General features: G+C 42.3%; 1 long non-coding RNA gene across 1 annotated transcript; it reads right to left on the bottom strand.

The window, feature by feature from the left end:
• Positions 1-1,744: 1,744 nt before the first annotated feature.
• LOC138820476 (uncharacterized) lies at positions 1,745-6,282 on the bottom strand. Its single transcript, XR_011369893.1, has 3 exons — positions 6,145-6,282; positions 5,282-5,468; positions 1,745-1,966 (listed from the first exon to the last, which is right to left on the bottom strand). It is a non-coding gene; the product is annotated as an uncharacterized lncRNA (long non-coding RNA).
• Between the last annotated feature and the right edge of the window lie 607 nt (positions 6,283-6,889).

Raw genomic sequence — 6,889 nt, forward strand, 5'->3', positions numbered from 1 at the left:
GAGTTAGAAAACTGTTAAATCATTCCATGGCTATTTAAGCTGCAGACACACAGGCAGTCTTTAAGGTGTCTCCAGAGTTCGAGAGTAATCTAGGCCTCTCAGTATGTATGGATTGTCATGATAATAATAATGAGATTTAGGGTTGGGAAGGTGGCTCAGTGGTAGAGCGCTTGCCTTGCATGCATGAGACCCTGGGTTCGATTCCTCAGCACCACATAAGCAAAAAAGAAAAAAACCCGAAAGTGGCGCTGTGGCTCAAATGGTAGAGCATTAGCCTTGAGCTGAAGAACTGAGGGACAGCGCCCAGGCCCAGAGTTCAGGCCCCATGACTGGACCCCCCAATAATAATAATAATAATAATAATAATAATAATAATAATAATAATGAGATTTTACTACATTGTTTCCCACAATTCTCTTCTCCAACAAGCTGAAGCCAAAACTTTACACATCACTACAAAGTATTAATCCACAAATGCTCAGTACAGGACTGACTACCAAACTATATTATAGGCAACTCAAAAGCAGATTCGGGTAGATCTGTGTCACATGGTACAGAAGAAATACTTGTTGGTCATCTACTGGTAGGATTGGTACAGAGAACTGAAACAGAAATGTATTCAAAAACTTTGTGTTAGTATGTGCTAAGTTTTCTATGACCTTTTGAAAAGACCTGATTAAAACAAAGAAAATGATGCCCTTTCATTCCTAGGAAAACAAGGCCGGATGGGGAAGAGGTGAGCTATGTTTGGAGCATGCTGTCTCCCGGTCTAGAAGGCAATCAGTGAGGAATCAGGGTGGGGGAGGGGGTCAGAAGAAAACTACAGCCAGGGTACACTCAAAACTTGCCAGTGCAGCTTTAAAAACAAAAACTAAAGCTGTGCATGTCATTTCTAAATAATTTCAAATTCTGTAGTTTATTTTCAAATGTTAGGATGTTCAGAGTTTTTTCCTTTGTTTTTTACTGCTAGATAGTAAGAAAATTGCAGCAATTGATAAATTAAGAATTTAAAGTAACAGAAACTTATTACAGCTTGAAAAAGACCAGATCCATGGCCACTCCGCTCACCTTCACCTGCTCCCTGCACACCATGGCCTTCCCTCCCACCTCCTCCAGGTAGCTGTGAGGGTCCTCCCCTCAGGAACACAGGCTCCATGTGGGGCTTCTTCAGTCAGCAGGTGGAGCTCATTGTTCTAGAACAGGGAGCTGGATTACTTAGTATGAATGATGCAACTCAAGTGAATAACAGTAAAGTTTTATTAAAATACATCTTTAAATTGCATAAAGAACAAAACAGGAAAAAAAAACCCAATAGCTGATTTGAACAGATAATTTGTCTAGGTCTTTGAGTGTTGTCATGTGTGCAGGAGATCCCCATGGCTTGCTGTTAGTTGATAATATTGCAAAAAAAAAAAATCGTGGTAAAATTATGAAAAGAAGAGAAACCTAGGGAAATAGAAACTCAACTAGAGCCTTACATGTGTCCACAGGTGTGTGCATACTCATATAGACAAAAGCATTTTACATAGTGGAAACTTTTTGTCATCTGATAGTCTGAGACCCGCTCCACCCAAAATTCATCTGTTGGGACCTCATCTCCATGACCAATATATTATGAAAAAGTCTTTGTGAGTGGTTCAGTTCATGGAGAGGCATCCACATTAGAATCGGTGCTTTTATCTATAGGACCTAGAGACCCATCTCTGTTTAACTTTTAAATGCAGGAAGTATGCCAGTTGCTGGTTGCTCACACCTGTAATCCTAGCTTCTCAGGAGGGAGACATGAAGATCACAGTTCAAAGTCAGGATGTTAAACAAAGTCCTCTGACTCCTAGTTCCATCAGTGGAAGTCCTTCACCACCCCCACTTCTGCTTTGAGAATCCATTTGTGGTAGACAGGATTCACCCTCAGATGAGGTTATTTGCAGACACCTAGGTTGTAATCTTTGTTGTCAAAGGGAGACAGCTGGAAGGCGGAGAGACACCAAAAGGAAGTGAGATGGCATACAAGAGGGAACAGAACACTTCATTACTCAAGTTCAATATTTAAAACATTTAGTTAGCCGTACCCAGGGGTTTCCCTTCAACATGTCAGATTATGGGTTCAACACCTCTTATTCAATGCCCCCATTCATTGCATTCCCCCAAGTCCCAACCCGATCCATCCCCTCAAGTTACTGGTTCTATTTTCATATATGCACACTGACTCTAATGACTGTATTTGCCCACCCTTCCTCTCTCCCTTTCCCTTTCCCAACAACACGTGTCAGCATCCTAGTATTCATTTGGTTAAAGTATAAGTGAGTTCTTCTAAGGAATTATACCACTATAAACCTCCCCTGTGTATACTACTCTTCAGTCAGTGTGTTCATGTTTAAATGCATTTGACCAGGTATATGATTTCATATAGTTTATATCCAAATCCAGTTTGAATCATCTCTTTGACTAGATTAGGATATTTCTGATCCATTTGACATTTTACTTTGCTACAGTTTGGTATTGTTAATTTCCTATTTTCTTTTTACAGTCAGAGATGGAAGATAGAATTGCCCTGATGTGAAATTCACTGAGATTTACTTGAAGATTTAACATGTCATCATGTTTTGTAGAATCTTCCTTGAATACTGGTGAATAGATTTATTCTGTTTTTGTTTTTAAAAAAATTTCAATGTACTTTCATTTGCATTCTCATTTCTTCAAAACCTCTGTGTCCAGTTATGTCCTTTGTGCTTTTGCTCAGTTAAAGACTGAGAGTGTTTAGGTCTCTTTTAGAAAGTGATTTTGCCAGTTTCTTCAAATTCTTCAATGTGTTTTCACAGATGAGTGGCCCCTAATTTGGAGGTCTGGTTACAGTCCCAGTACCACCTTTAACTCTACTCTACACAGAAATGAGGTTTTCTAAGTAGAGAAGGCAGAGGCCACCTTGTGGCCAGGAGGACATGTCAGGGAATGCAGCATGCAGTGGAGTATGCAAGCAGGTGGACTGTCCCGTTGCTCACTCAAGCAGCATGGCAGGCTGGACTTTCTCCATCTTCTTCTAGTTCTGCTGCTTTTGCTACTTTCCCACTGCACAGGTTTCTGGCCTTTTTCTTTGCCAATAGTTGGCATGGCTTTCTCCAACACTCGGTTTACATACTTGTCCTTCAAGGTTGCACATTTTTTCAAGGTACATACTCAGACTGGCTTCTGGCTTTTCAGAAATGACATGTCTCATCTTCTATTCAGAGATAATCACTTTTCCCTCTCCAGGAACTTCCCAGAGAAAGGTGGTGGTTCATAGTAAGTAGAAGCAACAAAAGCTAAAATGGCTCTACCAGATGGATACCTAGTCCAGAATTGATGTAGAATGCTCTGGGTGACTGTTACAGGTAGAGCTCCTTCTACGACTAGGGCTAACCTGAATTCCTCTTGTATTTTGAATTCATTTGTCAGTTACAATTACATAGAATTTTTTTTTCAGAATAACTGCTGAATTAAAACAGAATAGAGAATGGACCACACATGGAGCACACTGTGGAATCTTCTGAAAACCTTCCTTCACGTTTCCTTGGTAAAGCTGGCTGATGCTGACATCTTCATTGTAATAAATCTCAGCAGGAAGTTACATGATTATTATTAGCAATTCTCTACTCTGATAAAATTGTCTATATGCAGAATCATTCAAAGGTAACTAAGAATGTTAATTTTGTGATGACAACTTCTTAGTGCAATACACATAATTTTATATTTTGGAATGTGAGCTAATTTCTTTGGTTTTGAAAATTTCCCAATATGAATTTCCTTTTGTAACTTGAGGCAAATTTAAATTCAATTATTCAGTCTTTGTTTGAAAGGGACTTAGAAACTAGTCTCATACTATAAATGGATAATATGGAGAAAACTGTATTTGTTTCTTTTAAGTTAGATATTCATTAAGGTCTGGGGATTTTATTTAAAGAAATTTGTGTTATAGTTGTTGTTACCTGCACTCTGTTAATTTAAGGAAATTTCACATGTGACAGGAGACTTTTTTTCTTTTCTCTTCATCAAAACGAATAGAAATGAATGCTTAGAAGTCATCTCTCTGCATTTGCTACCAAACTTCACAATAATCAGTAGTCCAAATATTGCAAAGGTCAGAAATATAACACTGTACATGTATATATATCCACACTGAGATGTATCAATATTTGCTTAATTTTCATATTAGAGATGCTAATTCAGCACATGTGTGTCATATGATAATTTCTTACCAAATTGCCAAAATTCTGGATTAAGAAGTAGAGTAATATAACCAGTTCATTATAGATAAGTTAAAATTTTATTTATACATAAAAGATTTTTAAATGAATAGATTCCCATTACCTAAAAAAGTTGATACTTAGTTCCTCAGATGAGTCTTTTCAATTCTTCACAGAATAGAATCAATCTAACTTCCTAGCCTCCAGTTTATCTCTTAATACTCAAAGCTTCCAGACAATGGCACCACTTCCTATTCTCTGGACCTAAATGCTATTCCATATTCATCCCTTTTCTCATCTGTATCTTCTATTGGAATGCATGTATCAACCCAAACCCAAATTCCCCTCTGTCTCCACCCTTCAAGCAGCTGACTCAACTGAGTGTCCATCAGAAACTTCCTGTGGAAGATCTCTTCCTCACTCTCAACCTTGGGCTGCAGTTACAGTGGTAAAGTCCCTGTGTCACCATTACTGTGTATCCTGAGCTGTCAATATCCTGGATGAACAGAACTGCAGGGAGGTGAGTTCAACACTTTGGCTCACCTACGGTGATCTAAGGAAGGACTTCCTGGACCACAACCTGATGAGGTTGGGTGTCCCTTAAATGGACACATCAGTACCAGGCTTCCCATCTTCAGACCAGCAGGTCACCGACCACTACAGCCATACATGACAGGAGCATCATCTCCTCGCATTTGGAGATCCACTGTGCTGGTGTGGACACCGGACCTCTAGTGGGCCATGATTTGTACATTTTATTTCCCCAGGGCAAATGGGGTGACACATGGGGAGGGTTCCCTGCCTCCCCAAGCAGCTGCACTGAGCTGCCCTGCCGCACCAGAAGCCCCACCCCCAGGCCCCTCCCACCCTGTAAAGAGCAGCTGCAGGGCTGCCAGGGCGCCAGGCTCCTTCTGTGACAGTGGGTTTGTGTGCAGGCAGCGACACAAGCAAACATGAGTGAGATTCCTACAAGCTCAGGTCCGTCATTCCCAGTCCACCCCAACCCATGTGGAAAAGCAAGTAAACCACTACTAAAACCATCATGGATTTGGACAACTTACATAAATTAAAGATATTCCTGAACATTTCCTTGTCTTTTGTCAACTGATGCATTCTCCCACAAAACTTCATGGGTGTCAGCAAACAGCCTTGGGCTCAGCACAGGTAGTGACCTCCATATGCTAATCCATTTAATTTCCTTTCTTCCTACCCCAGGGAGGTTGCTGTCCCTTTTCACAGAGGAAGAGCCTGAAGATGAAATGGGAACAGCCTGTTAACATATAGTCTGCCTGACCACAGAACCTTTGTCTCTAACCAACAGGGGCCCTGCCTCAGACACAATTCTCTCACACATAACTCTGAACCTCTTACTACTTGCTAGACCTTTATTTTTCTTGTGTCACCAGGGACTTTCCTCCCACTTCCTCTTCTTTCCTGTAAGCATCTTCCCACTGGCCTGTGTGCTCTGCATGCAGCTTCAATCTGCAGGTAGCTCCCATGGGTGATTGTAGAGCATGCTATGAGCAAAGTGCCCCTGAATTAAGCTACTGAAATGAATAATCGCCAAGCTTGTATTAAGGCCAATATCTCATGTTTCATACCACACACTGAAAGAAGAGACTCAATGGAAGAAACATTGGTATCTTCCAAGAACAGATGAAGGAAGGTTCTGGTGTCACAGCTGGTGCTCTGGAGTTCTCAGGACATTCTTAGGAAAGGTGAGAATTGTGTTTACAGCAGCAGCAGAATTTGTCCTTCCAGACATGGGCTGGGGCCTGGCTGGGCTATGTCTGCAGGAGCTCAGCTCTCCTCTAAGGTAGCGGTGATCTAATGTAGCTGAAGTGGGCAGAGCCCTACAGATCTCCAGAGCAGCCAGGGCAGCAGAGGCAAGTTCAGTCGGCCTCAGTGACATGGGCAAATCTACCTGGAGATGCAGATCGGCTGGAAACTGTGCAGCCTCCTCTTGTGCTGTCACAGCAGATCATGCTGCTTCTCCACCAAGGTCAGCACAGCCGGCTCCAGATCCAGAGGTTGCTCAGCTCCTCCCTCCCACAGGTAGAAGTTGCTCTATCCTAGGAGACAGAGGCATTGACAGCTCAAGATCCACGGTAAGCATGTGATTTGGAGGCTCTTGAGCTGCTGTCACAGCTGAAGGTTGCTCTGTCACAGCCAATGTCAGCTCAAGATCCCCAGCAGCTGAACCACAGAGTGGCTCATCAACTTCTACCATAAAAATTGGTTGTTGTACTTCAGGACACAGGCAGAGCCTGCTCAGAATCCAGAGCAGCCCATATCACCTGCTGGTTCTTCTTCCACTGCCACATAAGGAGATTGACCTGTCACTGCCAATGTCAGTGACAGATCCACAGCAGCTGAACCACAGTGTGGTTCTTCACCTGCCACACTTGGAGTTGGTCTCTCACTCGATGTGTGTACACTGAGCTTCAGATCCATAGCATTAGAGGTCTGGAGTAGTGGGAGCCCAAAGCTGACCATTTTGTGGCTTGAAGTGGATAAAGATGGAAAATGCAGTGGGGATTGGGCTGGAAAGGTGGCTCAGTGTAGAGCACTTGCCTTGCATGCATGAGGCCCTGGGTTCGATTCCTCAGCACCACATAAGCAAAAAGAGAAAAGCCGGAAGTGGCGCTGTGGCTCAAGTGGTAGAGTGC

The sequence above is a fragment of the Dipodomys merriami genome, unplaced genomic scaffold, assembly GCF_024711535.1.
Source record: "Dipodomys merriami isolate MVZ:Mamm:240054 unplaced genomic scaffold, mDipMer1.0.p SCAF_89, whole genome shotgun sequence".
NCBI classification, from domain to species: domain Eukaryota; kingdom Metazoa; phylum Chordata; class Mammalia; order Rodentia; family Heteromyidae; genus Dipodomys; species Dipodomys merriami.